This window comes from Triturus cristatus, chromosome 11 (genome assembly GCF_964204655.1).
Source record: "Triturus cristatus chromosome 11, aTriCri1.1, whole genome shotgun sequence".
Classification (NCBI taxonomy): domain Eukaryota; kingdom Metazoa; phylum Chordata; class Amphibia; order Caudata; family Salamandridae; genus Triturus; species Triturus cristatus.
Window position 1 is genome coordinate 89,590,569 of NC_140594.1, and position 23,217 is coordinate 89,613,785.

A 23,217-nucleotide genomic window follows, 5' to 3' on the forward strand; every position below is an offset into this window, starting at 1 on the left:
GGGACAGACATAAAACCCTGTTGAGGTTATATAAGAAGGAGGTAATAAAAACCAAACAAGAATATTTCACCTCGCTCACCGCCTCACTTTCCTCTCCTAAAGATCTTTTTAAAATCATGGACACGCTTACCTCACTAAAGATGCCAGACCCGGTAGTAAGCTCACAACAGCTGTGCAACGATATTGCACAATTCTTCAACACCAAGATTGCTGATATTTATTCAGCACTGGAGCTACAAAGGGTGACTCTATCCATCCCAACAGACTGTGCGCCGTCATCTTTAGCTGAGGAGGTGCCCTCTGGAAGTCTGTCTAGTTTTCCCTCTCTCTCCCTACTGGATCTTGAAGGCCTCTTGGCCAAGGTTAGGTCGGGTTCCCCCTTAGACCCCTGCCCCCTAAAACTCCTCAAACAGTGTAAAGACTGTCTTCTTCCACCCCTATTGGGTGTGATGAATGGGGCAATTAAGGATGGGACTTTCCCCCTTCAGTGGAAGAAAGCGGTGGTCAAGCCTCTCTTAAAAAAACCCTCTCTTGACCCGGGTGTGCTTAAAAACTTTCGCCCCATCTCGTTGCTTCCAGCTCCTGCCAAGATGCTGGAAATCCATCTAAACAAGCATTTTGCTGATTTTCTGGAAGCCCATGACAAGCTGGACCACTCGCAGCACGGCTTTAGGAGAGAACACAGCACCGAATCTGCCCTTACTATCGTGCTTGACACCATTCGCACCAGGGTTGATAAGGGACTGACTACTCTCCTCATCCTTTTGGATCTCTCGGCTGCTTTTGATACCCTGTCTCCCTCAGTATTAACATCTAGGCTGAGGGAGATCGGGGTCAAGGGCACAGCACTCAGTCTGCTGACATCCTTTCTTAATCAAAGAGAACAGAGGGTAAAGCTGGGGGATTTCTTGTCTCCATCCCTTCCTGTGCTCTGTGGGGTCCCTCAGGGTTCGGCCTTAAGTCCGACCCTTTTTAACATCTATGTTACCCCACTGGCCAGGCTTATTAGATCTTTTGGGATGGAGGTAATCTCTTATGCTGACGACACACAGATTCTGCTGTCTTTTGCCCAACCCACTATCCTGGCTGCCTCCAATTTTAAAAACTGTCTGAAGGCAGTCGCCCAATGGATGGTGGGTAATTCATTGAAATTCAATGGGGAAAAGACAGAGATTCTGGTGTTCGGGGGAAAGGAGGATTTCTGGTCAGCGGATTGGTGGCTGCCCTCTATGGGGGTGTGCCCTACACCGTCGACCCTGGCCAAAAACTTAGGCGTTCTGATCGATCCCCTTCTGAGGATGGATCAACAGGTAAGCAGGACCATCTCCACCTGTTGGGGACTGATAAATATCCTACGGAGGATCAGGCACTATCTGTCTTTCCAGGCCAGGAAACATACGGTCCTGGCACTGATTGGGTCCAGACTTGATTATTGTAATGCTCTTTATTTGGGCATCAATAAAGGCCTGGTGACCCGTCTTCAGATGGTGCAGAATGCTGCCGCTAGATTGGTCCTGGACCTGCCCAAACGGGCCATGGCTCTTCCGGCGAGAAGGACCTTACATTGGCTCCCTATTGAATCCAGGATATCCTTCAAGTCCCTGACTCTGATTTATAGAGCTTTGGCAACTAATCGGTCTGGTGGTATGAAGGATTTGCTGGTTCCCTACATTCCCCCCAGAACTCTCCGGTCATCAAATAAGCTTTTGCTTTCAGTGCCCAGGATACGGAAAGCTAAGTGGGGAGGTAGAGCTTTCTCAACTCTCGCTCCTAGGCAGTGGAATTCCCTGCCCTTGGAGATAAGATCTCTTCCCTCGGCGCTGGCTTTCAGGAAGGCCCTTAAGACCTGGCTTTTTGCCAAGGCCTACGCTTAGATATGATCTGCCTCATTTTCGAACTGTTTTGTTTAGGCGCCTTGTTGCCTTCGGGCTAAGTAGCGCGGTTATAAATTTCCATTCATTCATTCATTCATTCATGGTGCCTACAAGGGATTTGTTTTTGATGAAGACATTTGTTTCATCTATCATTTATTCCCGATTACTTACCATGACATCACAAATCAATTTGTCTGATGAAATAAATTCCATTAGCTGGGTCTATCTCTTATTTTTAGGTTTATATTAAAACACATACAATTAAGGGTTCATAACCATGTCCTCACAACCACTGACAACAGATATTACAGTTACTATAAGTAGAAGTTAGCTAGTCATCAATGTAAAAATACCTGCTTCCTCTAACATTAGTTATAGAGTCTGTCCTATACATACTAGAGTTAGAAACTAGTGGAACGCCGTACAAGACCACTGAGAGACACCGAGGCTGTGGATTCTAAAAGACAGATTACAATGTCTACTCTATTCTCCTATGGGGGATCAATTATTAGCCATGACGGAGATAATATTGTCCAACAATTTCTTTCTATTCAAAGAGGAATGGTTCAAACAGACCCAAGGTGTAGCTATGGGCTCCAGATTTTCACCAGCCTATGCCAATATATTTATGGGATGGCTGGAAGAAGTGTTTGTCTGGGGCCCAGAAGCCGGTCGTTGGAATGAACACATCCTATACTGGGGGAGGTTTATTGATGACTGCCTTATGATATGGACAGGAACAGAACCATTGCTGTATTAATTTTATAATTACCTAAATAGCAATGACATGAATATTAGATTCACCACGAGCCATAGTACCACAAAAATAATATTTTTAGATATGGAATTATATGTGAAGGGTAACTGTATTCACAGCAAGATGTATCGCAAACCAACTTCATGCAATGCAAGCTTGCATGCAAAGAGTTCTCACCCACGGCACCAGATAAGAGCAATCCCCTTTGGGGAGATGATTAGGGCTAGAAGGAACTGTAGTGAGAATTTACAATTTGAGGAGTGTATAGAGGATATGGAAAGGAGATTCCTTCAAAGAGGCTATTGTAAAAAAGATGTACTAGTGGCGAAGGATAGGGCATTGAATACCAAACGCATATCCACCCTAAGACCATCAAAAAACAGTACACTTATTGAACAGCGCATTAGGGTCATTACTGATTATACACCAATTGGAAAGATTTTGCTGAAAAGCATGAACAAGCATTGGCGCATATTAAAAATGGATAAAACTTTAGAAAGCCATATTGGCGCGCAACCACAAATCACATTTCGTAGAGGCAGAACTCTAGGCTCATTGTTAAGTCCTAGTAACTCGCAAAAGAAACAACTAGAGACATGGTTAGACCAACACTCTAAGGGCTTTTTTAAATGTGGTCATTGTGGGATATGTAAGTGTGCTAAGGATAAGACTAAGCAATTTCAGATTAATAATGGCAAAATATATGATATACTAACCAATATAACTTGCAGTACCAAATATGTCATCTATATAATTGAATGTAAATGTACTAAAATATATGTAGGAAGCACTATACGGATGTTAAAAGAACGCATGAGTGAACATTTAAGAGCAATCAAACAGAATGACATACGTTACCCTATTGCAGAGCACCTACACAATTGCGCATCCCAGGATGACAAAAAAAGTTTCAGATTTTGGGGAATTGAGCATATCAAAATTGACCCACGGGGTGGAAATAGAGAACTCATGTTGCGGAGGCACGAGGCAAGGTGGATCATGCGTTTAAGAGCCGTAGAAGACGGCTTAAATTTTGATCATGAACTACAGTATTTTTGGGGGGAGTGATTAGGGAGCATAAGGTTGGTTATGACTAACGATAATGAATAGATTGTATATTGAGTTTGGTAACATTGAGGTTCACCCTCTAATTAGCAGAACTCATAAGAGTACCTAAATAGTGGGCTACTGCAGGGCGGTTCAAATAATCTGATGGAAAATGAGTATTACTATAGGAGAACTTTTGGTCGTGTGATGTCACTAACATACGACATGATTAAAACATAGTAAGATTGTACTTAGTAATAATGGATACAAGAAGTTATGTGGTGACATGTAAGATAAAGTTATGATATTTGGTAGAACATCGATATTTGGTACCCAATTTTTGAACTTCATAGGCAATTTATGATTATGTATTAATAAGGTTAAATCACCCACAACTATGGAACAAGGTACAAATAATTTGTATATAGTGGTAAATGAGGTGAATTCACCATCAATTATGGATCGTAAAAGATATTGTTAATCTACATATCGTATATATAAAAAGATTTATTTGAAAAGATTGCATCTGAACTAGATACAGATTGCCGTACTGCTTTAGCACTAGTTCAAGATGGTGCTTAAATAAATTGGGGCTGAAGTAGTCCTTTTTCAATTTCGGGCAAAAATCATTTTACCGCGAACGCAGAAGACACTGGTCCTTGCCTGTACTCGGGTAAAGTGATTCAGATGAACGGAGAGGCGTTGGCGGCGAACTACCATCACACTGGGCAGTATTAGGATTTGTAATAGAACTTCACCGCGAACGCGGAAGATGCTGGTCTTTGCTTATACTTGGGTAAAGTGACATAGAGATACGGAGAGGCGTTGGAGGCGAACTGCCATAACACGAGGAAATACTGGGTTTTGCAAAAGAACGGTAAGGACGCGTTCATGATTGATTCATAATATGCATTGCTTCATGTTGAATAGTGAGGGCAGCTTGTAAATTTCGCTGCGCTGGATTTGTGTTTCAGATCTTGACTATTATATATAAGTGGACAGAAAATTGTAACAATTCTGGTTGACGAGATAATTGCATAGCAGACTTGGGATCAAGTTACGCCATAACTATCAATATTGGAAGGTAAGGGAAGGATAACTAAACAGTTGAATTGATTTATTTTGACAAGTAGGGTTTTATAATATATGGCACTAAACGAAATGATACTTGTTTATTTAGATTTGGAGTTTATTTTATCTTGAAAATCTCGACTTTGAAAGAAATTCAATAGTTGGAAATAACACAGATATATGCCCGTAATAAGGTAGAATTTGTTGAAAAGTATGGAGGTTAATGATGACGTATTTTGTATTGCTAATCCTTGCCTCACGCACTCTGGATTGACAGGAGATTTTGTTTTGTTTTTTCTTATTTTGATAGAAACGTATTTGAGAAACTTAAGGTACCAGCGTCAAATGACGTATTTTCTTACATATTCCTCACATGGGTTATACAGGCATGAATACACGTTAGTATAGACAATGGACTCAATAGCATGGTCACAATATCACAATGAACTGGATGTAAAAAGGAAAAAGGAAAAAGTTATAAGAATGATGAATTGCTTGATATGCCACTTTAATTTGGGCTTTTGTAGAATATTCTGACACTAACTGTAGGTTTAAATAGTCCTTTGCACGAGGTTGTAAAGATATGGGCTCTATGGCACTAATGTAAAGTGCTACATGATATGACTACAAATGCTTATTCTGTAATATTTCCAGCCCTGAGGAAGCCGTAGGTTATCCCTACCACGGCGAAACCCGTTGGCATAGGGGATTGGAATCTGGATTTTGATGATATTAAAGAAGAAGAACAATAAGAGCCCAACTGGATTTTGTTGAATTCTGTTTATTATATGCTTAATTGAACTATATACGTTGTGTGCTCCAAGGAACATTGTTAAAATATTTGTTCAATCCTTTGGTTGAGTTTAGGGAAGTAGGGTGTTCTCTTCCCCCTGTTTTGGATGCACCAAAATTCAATATTTATTGCAGTGAACTAAGTGTGATTACTATATAAGCGCCATTGTACCCTATACACCCAACAGGATTGATTAATTAGTATATAATTGAAATCTTCTTCCCTACATCAGTAGACAATCATTGGATCCCAACAGTCTTTGACTTACTGACTATGGGATCTTGGAACTTTACACAAATCTTGTGTCCTGAAGATGGTCTCACAGATATATTGCACCAGAGACCGAAACATTGGCATCCAACCCAATTTTACATTTAGTCAGTGTTAAAATGAATTTGAGAGATAGTTCCTATATATAGGACAGGCTCTTTAACTAATGTTAGAGGAAGTGGGTATTTTTATATTGATGACTAGCTAACTTCTATTTATAATAACTGTAATATCCGTTCACTTTGAATGCTAACAATATAGAGGCCTTTGCATATCTATATTTCAACATGTATTAGTTCTTCAAAGACAGTCAATTGCCAGACATCTTTCTCTGACTTCTTATTCTTTTAACATAGTATTCAGGAGGTGGGGCTTGGAGACAACTAAAATGGCTGCACGTTGCTAAAGCTCCCATTAATACCATTATGATGGCACTAACAGAGTGATACCGATGCCGTTGAGGGGCAATAGGTTGGCAGTGACACTTGTCGGACTATGAGGTGGACCAACTCTCTGTAGATGAAACCCCCTTCTCCCTCGCTCAAAGGAAAATAGTGCTATGGACATCTGACAGCAGAGGCTCGAGAGTGTCTAGGAAGAAAGAAGCATTACGATGCTAGTCAGAATCCCACCGCAAACTGGAGCTGCTAGGAACTAGCTTCCTCCTCATTCCCACTTATCCACCACAGGCGAACAGGCTCAATACACAAGTGGAAGGGACTGGTGAAATTGCTGCCATGCCTGAACCCATCTGTACCACTTCAAAAGAGAACTGGAGTTGAGTTCGTGGAGTTGCGGTATGCAAAACTCTGCAAAGTGAAAAAACCCTCTGCTTCCCTACCCGGAGCACCACAAGCAGCGGAGTGCAATAGAAATATGCCGGTCGTGGTGATTTTCAGCGCCGGATGCTTGGCCGCACTGTGCAATCATCGCAAATGGCTCCATGCACATCGCAAGCAGGCTCTGCTTTCCTTTCTGCCACTCGAGTAGATTTTTACTCGAGCTGCAGCTTTCTCAATGCGAACGGGCAGTCTCAACATGAGTGGTCGCGAGCATACGCGACCACTCACAATGAGAAACCTGCCCCCCCGCATTGAGAAATCGCGCCAGAAGGTTTATTTTCCGTGCTCGCCAACTTGATGTTGACGATCGCGAATGAGGAAAAATCTCGCCGGGTGGTGGATTCTCCTCTCTCATGCTTGCCAACATGACGCAGAGTGCGGAAAGCTCTGCAAACTCCACAAGCAGAACGGAGTTCACCGTCCAAGCTTAGAAAAAAGACATCGCAAAACAGAGGGGCCAAAGAACAGAGAAGTGCCAAGTCCGATATACCTGCCCACAATCTACTGTATTACCTTTGGTGATAGCAGAACCTTTCAGTAAGTGACTTAGAAAGGACTCAGCTGAATGCTGGTAGTGGCCACTACATTTTGGGAATCTACGCAACTGACACGGCCGTCAAGTCTTCAATGATATGATATAGTGGTAGCTGCTGCATGGTGAATGAGTATCACTACACCATAGGAAAAAGAGAAACTATGATCCTTCTCAAAGACCTACATTGCTCTTAAAGAGGGCTCTATGAACTCTTCTGAGACTCTACTGGCAATGGGCAAATCCTATGTACTCTGTGAAATGATGAGAGACATGGACTCGATAAACAGAAATGCCAGGCGGAGAGAAATAGTCTGGAATGTGAGGTGCTACAACAGTATACAATAAACACCCCACTCCAGAAGCCTTGAAGGTGCTGACACAAACCAAACATAAACTTAATACGTCATATACTAACAGGCAGAATCCATCCTCTCTAAGTTACAACAACATCACTATGAAAGGGGTGAAAATAACTGGTCATCTGGTAAATGCCCAACAGAGACAACAGGAATTCAATAAAACAGGTCCAGTGCTTATGAACACTGAAAACAAATTATCAGCAATTAGCAGGGATTTTACATCTTTTTACAACACACACTATGATTACATCATCAAAACCCCAGGGTCAATGATAGAGGAATTCTTGTGGTCCATCATTAATCTGACTAGATGATGAACACAAGTAAACATTAGGTAAGGACATAACGGAGGAAGAAATAAAGAAGGCAATCATGGTATGGCTTCTAATAAAATACCTGGGGAGTACAGGTTGCCCATACAAAACTACAACGTCAACAAGGAATTAGTAACCCTGCTGCTGTGTAAAATGTATGCGGAAACTGAGGAAAAAGTACCCCTTCCTGATTAATTTAATAGAGTGAAGTTTCCCTCATACCCAAAGATAGCAGAAACCGCTTGCAGTGTGCCAAATATAGGACAATAATGTGATTGAATTGTAATATGAAATCTATGCAAAGGTACTTGCAAATAGGTGATGTATCTTTATACCCCATTCCATACATTCAGAGCTATTAGGCTTTGTCCCAGGCAGGCCCTCTGCCAACAATATTAGAACTCTTTACACCTTCTCAGGTACACCAGGATCAGCAAGGATGTCCAATGAATGATTTATTTTTGTGCTTTTAGATCAGACCAATTAAATGGCCTTATCTATTCTACACACGAGAAACATGGGACAGGAGTTTATCACTGAAATATAGAGCCTCTACACCAACCCGACAGTGAAGGATGCCCCTTATTGCCACTGCAAATAATTTTGGCACTAGAACAAACCTTGGTGATGGCCATTCAGTGAGACCCAAAGATCAGCGGAGTATGCACTAACATTTCCCAAAACCATTCGCTCCCTGGTAGGTTTGGGGGGCTTGTGGTGGCACTGTGAGCTAGCTGATCTATAGGCCAATATATCAGCGGCGTCACTAGGTTTGGTGTCACCCAGTGCGGTAATTCATGGTGACGTGCGGTCCACACCCCCCGCACCCTCCTAGTGACGCCACTGTCTGAGAAAAACGCACTTTGAGCACCTTTCCAAATATGCCAAAATGGGAGAGATAATGGACAACAGCGGACTAAATTGATTTTGGAGTTTTTCACCAGCTAAGAGAAAAAAATGCAAACACCTCAGGGGACAAGCTGTTGTTGTAACAATGGAATCTAATGCCTTACAGTTCATGTTAACAGCTACACCATCTTATCCGCGGCCGCTTTTTGTCGGCTGAAGCACTTCTGTTGCCAATCAATCTATCATGGAGTGCTGGATGTATGACGTTACAACGCATACCATTACAACGCATGCCTTTACAACGCATTTTTTTCAGCGCAAATACATTTACAACGCATGTTGTTAAAACGAATACTGTTACAACGCGAAATAGAGTAAATTAATGAGAAGTACTTTTAAAACGAACACAATTATAACGCATACCTTTACAACTCTTAAAAATATATATATATTTTTTTTTTTTGTTAAATAAAACCTGCCACGGGATGCAGGGAAATTAGGGGTTTTTGGGTGGGGAAGTGTTTTAAAAAGTAGAGAAAATCTGTACGTAAATGCATTGAACTACATATCATTGTACGGAAGTAATACTCGAGTATTAAAATTAATACTCGAGTATTAAAATTAATACTCGAGTATTTTAAAAATGGTCAATTATTTTACAATTTGCAATTTTTTACAAAAACAAAGAATTAATAAAGATAATTAACTTTCAATATATAACTAATTCACCAAATAATTATTCGGATATCCAAACATTTTACATACACATAGCCGCCATTTTAAACATTGTAGTTCCAACAATTGTCCTACAACACTTTCCATTAAAATAATACCACAACACTACTTTCAAAATGGATACCAAAACGGAACTAAAAAGCGAAAACTACACATCTTAAGATGCTTTTTTAAATTATAACTTTTCACACTAATTAATACAATTTTAAAAAATATAACCAACGCTGTGTTTCTAAAAATTAACAATGACAATGACTAAAACTTATAAATACGAGCAAGACACCATTTTAAATTCAGTTGATTATCAACTCCCAGAGAGAGCAGACGCCTGAAGCTGGCCCTCTGACCTCTTCACCCAGAGAAGACCGGAATCCTTTTCAGAACCATTATTTGTCAACATACAAGTAAGTTTCTAAAACAAATAACATTACTATTTCTTTTTTACATTTATCATGTTAAACATTGCATACGCTGCACCTAATAAGTTTCAGTTTGCATTTTTGTTTGACAAAAATCATATCAATCTATTACTATAGTATTCGAATCATATCTCAATAAACATATACAGTCAATATTTTTTACTGACAAATATGTATAGAAAATTGTTTATTTAATAAAATAATTAATGAATAAATAATGAGTGTTATTATTTGTCAAAAATCCTAAAATGATACTTCTTTTTTCTAAAACAGAACGTTTCTCACATGTGACGAAAAAGATTAATTTATAAAAAAAATTGTTTTCCAAAATAAGCTACACTCATCATCGAGAATAATTAAGAGGTATTTTAATTAAAAAACTTATACAGCATTTTACATTTGCAAGTTACAAAAACTTGTTTCAACACATATATAACTTTTGTTTCCACACAGAAATTCAATAACGGAAAAAATAAATAATATCATCTTTGAAAATTGAAACGTCGAGTTATAAATAAGGTAAATATTTGGAACGTAAAAGAATAGCATTATTTTCTTTCTTCATTAATTCTAAAAACTTTGTGAAAGTGTAGTGTAGTACTTAAGCAAAATGAGGTCATTCCTTGAAAGTGCACCATTGGCAAAAATGTAGGATCGTATTGGGGAAAAAATTCCTTTTTATAATCCAGAATGGTACAGCATTTCGAAACTGTGGAATAGTGTAGGGGTAACAATTAATAATCTAAATCAAAGTAGGTGCAGCAGTAGTGAAAGTGTTGGATAGTGTGGGGATAAAAATTACTAAATTAACTCCATAAAGGTGTAGCACTAGGAAAGTAATTGGAAAGTATAGGGGTAATAATTACTTTTCTAACTCCACAACGGGTCATCTGTGGTTAAAGTGTGGGATGGTGTACAGATAACATTTACTATTCTAAATCCAGGAACCTGCAGCAGTAGGGAAAGTGTGTGATAGTGTAGGGGTAACACTTACTATTCTAACTCCAGGTAGGTGCAGTAGTAGAGAAAGTGTTGGATAATGTAGGGGTAAGACTTACTATTCTAACTCCTTCTAGGTGCAACAGTACGGAAACTGTGGAATAGTATAGGGGTAACAATTACTATTTTAACTCATGGTAGCTGCAGTTGCAGTGAAAGTGTAGTATAGTATGTAGATAGACAAAAATATTATGTCACTTATACACAGTATTGTTTACATTTTTCTATTTTCTAAAACGGTATTTAAATTTTTCATTAGCAAAAATGTTTTTTTTTTCAGATACTGACATAAATCAGATCAACATCTCAGAAAAACTCGAAACCAACAAGACCAGACAACCAAAAGCTATAAAACTAGAAACCAGACCAGAAGCAAGGCCAAGAAAAAAGCACCAAAAGCAAAAGGTATTTTAAATCAACAATCCTTACTTATCAAGAAAATATTAAGCAAAACTTGTTTGAAAATATTCATGTAATATGCAACAATACAGAAAGTGTAGGATGGTGTAGGGGTAACAATTACTTTTCTAACTCCATGTAGGTGCAGTAGTAGGGAAAGTGTGGGATAGTGTAGAAGTAACAATTACTATTCTAACTCAAACAAGGTGCAGCAGTAGGGAAAGTGTTGGATGGTGTAGGGGTAACAATTACTTTTCTAACTCCAGGAAGGTGCAGCATTAGGGAAATTGTAGGATGGTGTAGGGGTAACAATTACTATTCTAACTCCAGGTAGGTGTAGCAGTAGGGAAAGTGTTGGATAGTGTAGGGGTAACAATTACTATTGTAACTCCAGGAAGGTGCAGCATTAGGGAAAGTGTAGGATGGTGTAGGGGTAACCAATACTATTCTAACTCCAGGTAGGTGCAGTAGTAATGAAAGTGTAGGATGGTATAGGGGTAACAATTACTATTCTAACTCCAGGAAGGTGCAGTAGTAGGAAAAGTGTTGGATAGTGTAGGGGTAACAATTACTATTCTAACTCCAGGAAGGTGCAGCAGTAGGGAAAGTGTTGGATAGTGTATGGGTAACAATTAATATTCTAACTCCAGGAAGGTGCAGCAGTAGGGAAAGAGTGGTATGTTGTATGGGTAACAATTACTATTATAATTCATGATAGGTACAGTGGCAGTGAAAGTGTAGTAGAGTATATAGATAGTCAAACATTAAGGTGCCGATTAGGATCCTGGAAAAAATTTCCCCGTATGACTCGTATCCGGTCTTTTTACCGTACGAATCGTACACGTGCCGTACAAACTGCCAAGTACGATTCGCATGGGAAAAAGTCCATACGAATCGCATTGGGAATAATTCCCCACACGTCCTCGGGTCGAAAATGTGTCCGACACGTCCCCGGACGATTTACCATACAAATGTGAAAAGTGAAGTCCGACCGCGCAAGTACGATCCATCCCGTGCGTCCGATGTTACAACCGTATGGAAAAAAAACTGTTCGCACCGTACTCTCATAGCAACCATGGAGACATGTGCCCGCATACGCGCCGAACACCCCCCCAGCCCCCGTTTTTGTAAAACATTTTTCCAAATTATTAGTCGGGTCAAGCTACCTTTTTTTTTTTTTTTTTTATTCTCCTTTTTTCTCAACAATAAATGCATTTTTTTCCAAAAACCCAATACCAAAATAAACCATACTCAAAATGCGAAAAAACCTGTTCACTTTTTTCTAAATGTGACAATCCATTCCAAAGTTGCATTTAGTACCACCTTCCAAATCATAGTGTCACTATATCTTCTTTTTTACAATTTGTAAAGCAATGCAATGAATAATTTTTTTTTTCTTTCCAATAATGTTTAGAAAATATAATAAACAAATTATCTTTACCTTTTTACATAGTTTTCTTTCCTTATTTTTATTTTTCTCCGTACCAAAAGACAAAGGTGCCGATCACGATCCTGTAAAAACCGGGTGCGTACCCGGTCGTCAAAATATACCAACATGGAATTACGATTCGCACGGAAACACCATTTCCGTACGAATCGTACAAAACCCCGACCGACGAAAATAAACCTACAAATGCGATCCGGGAAAGCGCCGACGTGACTTCGGGACGCACACAGCCTGCCATTCACGAACCAGGAATTACGATTCGCACCGACGTCATCCCGCACGGTGAATATTTTCCGGCTGCCAAAAACTGCCGGGAAATCAGGACGACGCGAGCAAGGAGTACCTGTATGCGACGGACAGACATGGACCCGAACCTACATGTCATCCCGGCCCTCATAGCAGCCGACCTCCTCTACAGGTTCCGACGCAGACGCCGCAGAAGGTCAGAACAACAAAGGGAGGGGGGAAAAGGGGGGGGGGGTGGCAGGACCAGGGCAGGCCACAAAACCCCCACCAAAGTTACACAGCACACATGCCCTGGACATACCTGACCCTCAGGCCCTGGTCACTACGAGAGGGTGAGGGCGTGTCCAGCTAAGCCAGCGACCGCCACAACGGAAGTTCTTGACGACGCGAACCGGCAACACAACCAGACAGGTACGTCCCGTACCCACGCCTTAAGAGCGTGGGTACGAGTCGTACCACGCCCACACCTACGTCACCCCAACAATGGCGGGACGGCTCGTACCCACGTGGCAAACGCCTGGGTACGGGCCGCACAAGCATCACATAGCGTGGGGACGGATATGTACGGACCGTACCCCCACCCCGTATGCATGGAGCGTACCCCCAACCCCAACAGTGTAAGTACGACACGGACCCCCACCCGCGTATGCAAGGAGCGTACCCCCCACCCCAACAGTGTAAGTACGACACCTACCCCCACCCGCGTATGCAAGGAGCGTACACCCCATGCCAACAGTGTAAGTACAACACGTACCCCCACCCGCGTACGTATGGAGCGTACCCCCACCCCAACAGTGTAAGTATGACCCGTACCCTCACCCGCGTACGTATGGAGCGTACCCCCACCCCAACAGTGTATGTACGGACCGTACCCCCACCCCAACCGTGTATGTACGACCCGTACCCTCACCCACGTACGTATGGAGCGTACCCCCACCCCAACAGTGTAAGTACGACACGTACCCCCACCCGCGTATGCAAGGAGTGTACCCCCGATGCCAACAGTGTAAGTACGACACGTACCCTCACCCGCGTACGTATGGAGCGTACCCCCCACCCCAACAGTGTAAGTATGACCTGTACCCTCACCCGCGTACGTATGGAGCGTACCCCCACCCCAACAGTGTATGTACGGACCGTACCCCCACCCCAACCGTGTATGTACGACCCGTACCCTCACCCGCGGATGTATGGAGCGTACCCCCCACCCCAACAGTGTAAGTATGACCCGTACCCCCACCCCAACCTTGTATGTACGACCTGTACCCTCACCCGCGTACGTATGGAGCGTACCCCCACCGCAACAGTGTATGTACGGACCGTACCCCCACCCCAACCGTGTATGTACGACCCGTACCCTAACCCGCGGACGTATGGAGCGTACCCCCCACCCCAACAGTGTAAGTACGACCCGTACCCCCACCCCAACCGTGTATGTACGACCCGTACCCTCACCCACGTACGTATGGAGCGTACCCCCACCCCAACAGTGTAAGTATGACCCGTACCCTCACCCGCGTACGTATGGAGCGTACCCCCACCCCAACAGTGTAAGTACGACCCGTACCCTCACCTGCGTACGTATGGAGCGTACCCCCACCCCAACCGTGTATGTACGGACCGTACCCCCACCTCGTATGCATGGAGCGAACCCACACCCGTGTATGTTCTAAGCGTACATATCCTGAAATAGGAGGGGTGTGTGCAGAGTCCTCCCAGCAGTGCCCAGACGCAGGAGGGGTGTGTGCAGAGTCCTCCCAGCAGTGCCCAGACACAGGAGGGGTGGGTGTAGAGTCCTCCCAGCAGTGCCCAGACACAGGAGGGGTGTGTGCAGAGTCCTCCCAGCAGTGCCCAGAGACAGGAGGGGTGTGTGCCTATCACTCCCAGCAGTGCTCAGAGGCAGGAGGGGTGTGTGCAGAGTCCTCCCAGCAGTGCCCAGAGACAGGAGGGGTGGGTGCCTATCACTCCCAGCAGTGCCCAGAGGCAGGAGGGGTGTGTGCCTATCACTCCCAGCAGTGCCCAGAGTCAGGAGGGGTGTGTGCAGAGTCCCCCCAGCAGTGCCCAGAGACAGGAGGGGTGTGTGCCTATCACTCCCAGCAGTGCCCAGAGTCAGGAGGGGTGTGTGCAGAGTCCTCCCAGCAGTGCCCAGAGACAGGAGGGGTGGGTGCAGAGTCCTCCCAGCAGTGCCCTGAGACAGGAGGGGTGGGTGCAGAGTCCTCCCAGCAGTGCCCGGACATATGAGGGGTGGGTGCAGTGTCCTCCCAGCAGTGCCCAGAGACAGGAGGGGTGTGTGCCTATCACTCCCAGCAGTGCCCAGAGGCAGGAGGGGTGTGTGCAGAGTCCTCCCAGCAGTGCCCAGAGACAGGAGGGGTGTGTGCCTATCACTCCCAGCAGTGCCCAGACACAGGAGGGGTGGGTGCCTAACACTCCCAGCAGTGCCCAGAGACAGGAGGGTGTGTGCAGAGTCCTCCCAGCAGTGCCCAGAGACAGGAGGGGTGTGTGCAGAGTCCTCCCAGCAGTGCCCAGAGTCAGGAGGGGTGTGTGCCGAACACTCACAGCAGTGCCCATGAAACGCAAAGGGTGGAGTAGCCACAGATACCATGCCCACAAATTTCAGTCAGGTGCACAAAGACCCTGCAGTACATGTACCACATGTGTGCGAGGCTGGGAGTATACGCATGCATAGCGCAGAAAAGAAAACATGTACACATGAAGTCATGGCAATAGTCCACATACACAAGTACAATGACTACCAAGAATGCCACGAATGATGCAGGTGGAGACATCGCTCAGCATGCATGTGCAAAGTAGAAGGAGTCCGTCACACACCCAGCTAATGTACACACAGCTCTGCGCTAAATATTGGGAACACCCTGCAGGGAAGATGTCAGGGTACACAGAGGAAGGAATACACCTTTGGACAATTTCACCATGCAGCAACTGCTTACATGAACACAGAAACCTAGCTAACACCGTGTGATGGCACACAGATCCCAGGGTCCCCCCTATGACCAGCACACTACTACATTTCCCACACAACCAACACATGATCACCACCCAAAATCATGTAGCAGCCCCACCAACACCAATATCAGAAAAGCAGTAGTGTTCAAAGGAAACAAAAATGGCTTTAATCAGCAAGATAAAAATTGTATGTTCGTTGAAAGTTCAATATTTACAAAGCCCATAGGGCAGTCCAGAAGTCACAGCTGGATGGGGGACACAGTGGGATGCGTGTCCCCTAGCTTGCCTGCACAGTTACATTCCGTTGTCTTCCACAGGGGTGAGGGCATCATGTGGTGGGGAAGAAACAGGCACCGCAGGGACAGGAGGGTGTAGGGTAGGCGTCGTGGGTGCAGGGATGGAGGACTCCACCACAGGGGGTGGGGTAGGGCCAAAGGTGGAGGCCAGGAGCTCGCTGCACACCTCAGCCATGTCCGCCAGGGAATCCCCTGCACCCAAACGAACCACAGGCCCCAAGGAGGGGGGGGGATCTGAGGGATGGGTCGCAGCGCCACTGGGGGAGGGTGTAGACAGGGGGGGGGGAATCAACCACCCTGACCGAGGACTTCCTTGACCGCTTGCGTGGTGGCGTCACTGTGGGGCTCAGGGACAGAGCGGCCATGAAGGAGTCTTTGGGGGAGATGTGGCCAGGAGAGCTGAGGGGAGGGGATTTGGAGGGAGTGGATTGGGTGGAATGCGGACTCCCACTCTGGCTGCGTGTCACACGTTTGCCCCCCGACCCAGTGGGTGTGCCTACTTCACCCTGTGTGTGCGTGTCAGGAGGTGTACGGTGGACCTTCCCTGCTGGTGTGGTGCCTGTGTGTGTTGTGGTGGGCGCATGCTGACATCTGGGTGTACGTGGGACAGGCATGGGAGTGGGAAGTGTGGATGGGGCAGAGGTAGGGGGTGGGACGTAGCGCTGCAGGAGACCCACTGCTGCAGTCAGTGTCGAGTCTATCGACCTCAGCAAGCTGCGTTGGTCAGCCTGCGATGAATGAATGCCCTCCAAGTATGCCTTCATGTTGTTGAGGACCTGGCTGTGGCCATGGAGGACATTAAGGATCGCAGCCTGACCAACCTGCAACTGCCGCTGGATGTCCACAGACTCGGCATTGGCGGCAGCAGTGGAGACAGGGGCAGGGGGTGCGGTGCCTGGCAGGAAGGAGACATATGGTGACCGGGCACGTTGGGAAGGGACACGAGCAAGTGGGAGGCGGCTGATGGCAATGGAGGGGGCGGGGCGAGATGTAGTGCCGCTGTCAGCTGCTGGTGCAGCCGCCGCCCACTCGGAGAGATCATCCTCGGACCCGTCAGCTTCATACTCTGTTGTGCCAGTCGACAGGTCCCCGGCTTCACTCTCCTCTGCCTCAGTCCCACTTGAAGTGCCAGCCCCGATGTCACCGCTGGCACTGGTGCTCGGTCCCTCTGCTCCGTCAGTGCCCATGTCTCCCTCCGTGTCCCCCGACGATGCTGTGGGCAGGGTGAAGAGACAGAAATTAATCATACACCTGTATACATATGTCACATGAGTCCAATCTACATAGGTCACAGTGCATAGCCTGAAACAAAGGAAGAGTTACATCTACAAAACAAGGTACATATGTAGGGCATGCAAGACACAGTTGTTTGACCCACCATGCCACCGAAACACTATGGAGAGCATGACACAATAGCAAATGAGATGGAATGGAATTTTGACTGAGGAGCAAGGCCCTGGGGACAATCCAGCACTGCATCTGCACCACACAGCGTGGCAGGAAATAGGGATGAGCAGGGACCATATCCAGGAACAAGAGGCACATGCAGCATAGGTTAAACTGAAAACATGCCCACCATGACTGGCCCACTGCACCTTGAGTGCATGTCCAGACAAACATCACACACTGGCCAGTCCTAGCAAGGAGATATCAGGTTGTGACATGAAGGCCATGGCCGCACCACCCACCCCCTACATGAGACTATTATTTGGAGACACAGGAAGCACTTACATCCCTTAGTCTGGGTGAAATACACATGGGATGCAACAAATCAAGGTTGCACACAAAATACCCAAGGTGCGCCTGTCCAAATAATCATGTACAAATGGGCATCATCAGATGATTGTAACAAGACACACAGGCAATGCCCACCGTGAGTATTAACAAGGAAAATCAGGTCAGTCCGTACAGTGGACACTTGTACTACATTTCACGTCAATATACATTTGGCCAGGGGACAATGGCACAGAGCACAACCTATGCTGTAGACACAGAGATTGTCAACATATTCAGATTACACACATGATACCTAGGAAAATATGCCCCTGGGGACAGTGGTGGCCACACAACTCCATGCTCCTGAATGGGAATGACTGCAACACACGCTACCATCCCCGCACTATGCGTACCCCACACTCATGCACATCATGTCACAGGCCACCACATAGGACATGCGTGCTGTAAGGCCTCACACTTGAGAGACTAACTCCCATGTCTGGACTCAGCATTAGTGCCAACTGACATGGAACCCACAAGACCAGAACTGGACAGGGCACAGGCAAGGTCCCAAAACATGTTACACACCACCCCCACACATGATGCTGCAGGCATTGTACACGTGGAGAAGGTGCCAGGCTACATAACCTTGTGACGGAGTGACTTCACACAGACCAGGGAACACATTGCAAGGAGGGGAAGGGAGGCAGGAGAGCACTGCAATACTGTGGGTAACAGGATCTGCACAGCACCACCAAACCCTGGCAGTGCATCCATGGAACAGTGGACTTACAAATGCTGATGAAACACAACAAACACACATGTACCTACCCCCTTCCTGCTGCTGCATCTCCTGTAAGCGCCTGTCCAAGTCTGGAAATACCACCGCCAGCACACGCTTGTGGATGTGGGAGAGACGGCGGCGCCCGCGGTTCTTATGGCTCTCAGGTGAGTCCCCCAGCAGGACCCGTGCGATCCTCCGCGTCCAGCACCGGATATCCTGCCAGCGTTTCCTCACCTGGGACAGGCTCCGCCTCCGACCATCCGCACTCCTCACGGCACTGACGGCGGTCAGCCAGATCTGCTCCTTGGCAGAGGCGCCTACCTGTGAGGATGAACAAGTGACACTACATCAATACACCTGCAACATGTCACAGAGACACATATGGGAACAAATTAGCTGGTTACAACAAGGCATGTCATGCAGCCAATGCATTGCACCTTTGCCATAGGGACATACTCCTCTGGGGAAGGGCAAAAGCAGTACGTGCCAGTGAAAGTACACAGGTGGAATGAGGGCAAAGACACAATCAATTATCAAGGCTCACACTGTGCATCACACCCACCCCTCCTGTCTCTGGGCACTGCTGGGAGTGATAGGCACCCACCCCTCCTGTCTCTGGGCACTGCTGGGAGGACTCTGCACCCACCCCTCCTGTCTCTGGGCACTGCTGGGAGTGATAGGCACCCACCCCTCCTGTCTCTGGGCACTGCTGGGAGTGATAGGCACCCACCCCTCCTGACTCTGGGCACTGCTGGGAGTGATAGGCACCCACCCCTCCTGACTCTGGGCACTGCTGGGAGGACTCTGCACCCACCCCTCCTGACTCTGGGCACTGCTGGGAGGACTCTGCACCCACCCCTCCTGTCTCTGGGCACTGCTGGGAGTGATAGGCACCCACCCCTCCTGACTCTGGGCACTGCTGGGAGGACTCTGCACCCACCCCTCCTGACTCTGGGCACTGCTGGTAGGACTCTGCACCCACCCCTCCTGTCTCTGGGCACTGCTGGGAGTGATAGGCACCCACCCCTCCTGTCTCTGGGCACTGCTGGGAGTGATAGGCACCCACCCCTCCTGACTCTGGGCACTGCTGGGAGCACTCTGCACCCACCCCTCCTGTCTCTGGGCACTGCTGGGAGTGATAGGCACCCACCCCTCCTGACTCTGGGCACTGCTGGGAGGACTCTGCACCCACCCCTCCTGACTCTGGGCACTGCTGGGAGGACTCTGCCCCCACCCCTCCTGTCTCTGGGCACTGCTGGGAGTGATAGGCACCCACCCCTCCTGTCTCTGGGCACTGCTGGGAGTGATAGGCACCCACCCCTCCTGACTCTGGGCACTGCTGGGAGTGATAGGCACCCACCCCTCCTGACTCTGGGTACTGCTGGGAGGACTCTGCACCCACCCCTCCTGACTCTGGGCACTGCTGGGAGGACTCTGCACCCACCCCTCCTGTCTCTGGGCACTGCTGGGAGTGATAGGCACCCACCCCTCCTGACTCTGGGCACTGCTGGTAGGACTCTGCACCCATTCCTCCTGTCTCTGGGCACTGCTGGGAGTGATAGGCACCCACCCCTCCTGTCTCTGGGCACTGCTGGGAGTGATAGGCACCCACTCCTTCTGACTCTGGGTACTGCTGGGAGGACTCTGCACCCACCCCTCCTGTCTCTGGGCACTGCTGGGAGTGATAGGCACCCACCCCTCCTGACTCTGGGCACTGCTGGGAGGACTCTGCACCCACCCCTCCTCACTCTGGGCACTGCTGGGAGGACTCTGCACCCACCCCTCCTGTCTCTGGACACTGCTGGGAGTGATAGGCACCCACCCCTCCTGTCTCTGGGCACTGCTGGGAGTGATAGGCACCCACCCCTCCTGTCTCTACGCACTGCTGGGAGACATCAGGCATTCCCCCCCCCCCTGGGACCCCCCCTACAGTACATAGCATGTGTGTCACACCTGGACACAATGGCAGAAGTCACAGTCACCAAAAAAGGGACACAGTATGTGCTAGTAGCTCTGCACTCACCTGATACCCTGGTCGCCCATACAGCAGGGGGTACTGTGGGAGGATCACATCCAGCAATGCCAGGTTCTCCTCCAGGGTGAATGGCTGTGACCTCTCCACAGACCTTGACATGGTTCCAGGGAATCAGGAGCAGCAGCAGTGTGGTAGATTGGAAATATGTGCAGGCAAGTGCTCCCTCATGGGACCTGGCTGTCTTATATCTGCCTTGCTGTCCTGTTTCATGCACAGGAGTACAGAGTGATTGGTCACTCACATTTGCATCCTATGTTTCCTCCAATCCCTTCAAACCTAGCACAGTCAGTTGTTTCTTATTGTGTTTTTTTCTTCAGCATGATGTCAACCCCACAGACACATTGCAACAAAGTAGATTCATTCCAACTGACTTCTGCTGTGCACCTTCCAGAACAAATTCAAAGTTAAAACTTGGTCTCCATGACAACCAGCATGCATGTAGGCCTTAATACTTGTCCCTCATGTGTCCCCTATGTAAAATTGAGCTTCACCCACAGGTACGGTGCGTTCCGGGCCCCTAGGGCACCCCAAATGCATAGCAACGGCCCGTACACGCGTGCGTACGTGCACTATCACCATGGGTGTCCTCGCGTATGCGTACTCGTAGTGATAGTGAGCGTACAGGCGTGTGTACGGTCAGTAAGTACGCATACGCGAGTACACCCATAGTGGTACGTCCCGTACACACGCCTGTACGTGCACTATCACTATGGGTGTCCTCGCGTAGGCGTACTCGTAGTGATAGTGAGCGTACAGGCGTGTGTACGGGCCGTACCAGTACGAGTACGCATACGCGAGTACACCCATAGTGGTACGGCCCGTACACACGCCTGTACGCTCACTATCACTACGAGTACGCATACGCGAGGACACCCATGGTGATAGTGCACGTACAGGCGTGTGTACGGGCCGTACCACTATGGGTGTACTCGCGTATGCGTACTTACTGACCGTACACACGCCTGTACGCTCACTATCACTACGAGTACGCATACGCGAGGACACCCATGGTGATAGTGCACGTACAGGCGTGTGTACGGGACGTACCACTATGGGTGTACTCGCGTATGCGTACTTACTGACCGTACACACGCCTGTACGCTCACTATCACTACGAGTACGCATACGCGAGGACATCCATGGTGATAGTGCACGTACAGGCGTGTGTACGGGCCGTACCACTATGGGTGTACTCGCGTATGCGTACTTACTGACCGTACACACGCCTGTACGTGCACTATCACTATGGGTGTTCTCGCGTATGCGTACTCACTGACCGTACACATGCCGGTACGCTCACCATCACTATGGGTACACATACGGCAGCACTCCCATAGTGATATGGGAACGTACACAGGCCCTCTTAGCAGCAGTACGGCGGTTTTCACACATCACAGTGGTGACAGGCAGCACACAGGAAGGAATAGGGAGGACATACTTGTCCATGGATGGACATCAAGGCATTGTCTGGGCAGTACTACATGTGTGGGGCACAGGTGTGACAGGCTGTGATGTGGCACATTACTCCAGAGTCGAGAAGGCACCAGATGTATGATGAGATGTGTACAGATGTAATGTGTGACGGTGCAATGTGTGCCAGGCATGCTCTTGACTCCTTTGACATGTGTGCATGTCGTACTGCACACTTGGGATGAGCGACACTGGCATGGCACGGACACCAACACACGGAAGTGTCCACTGATGCCCGGTACAGGGGTTACCACACCTGACTTGTCACTACCCACGGTGCACGATGTGACTATGTCATGTATGTGTGGGGGTTTCCCATTAGGTTGATGTTGGAGCACCCTCAAAAGCTGCAGCTGTTGCAGCAACCAACATGTGTCTGTGTGTAGATTGACATTGCACACTGTTCCGCACACCATGCCACATGTGGTATCGGATGTGAGGTGCGTATGTATGCATGGTACACGGAGTAGCGTAACAAGGACATGTCTGCATCCTCTCTATGAATGTGTGGTGAGTCATGACATGTGCACCTTCATGGCAAGGTGTGTGGGCTGTCCTAGTGTAATGTCATGTGACCTGTGGCTCTAGTGTTCCGCTACCAGTCTCTGCAATCGACATCCTACTTCTGCTGATGTGTGGGTGTATGTCACTCCTGTCTTGCGTCTGGCTGTTCACTTGCACTGGGACACAGCTAATCCCATGCCATGGCATGTGGAGGTTCTCAATCTCCGTGTGTAGCTGGGTCTTGGTAGGAGTGTCACCTGCCAGCCATACGTGTCCAGGGCATGTGGCACATACCTGACTCCGTATGTAGCATATGTGTATAGACAGATTAACATGTGCTCAGTACAAATTATTTGTTGTTGTGGTGCACTCACTCTTCCTTGTCACTTCCAAATTACTGCAGAGCGCCGCCTCTTCCCCGGGCAATTCCGGACTTGGCTGCCATGCGGGAGAATGATCGTATCCGGTACTACCGCTTCCCCCAACGGTTGA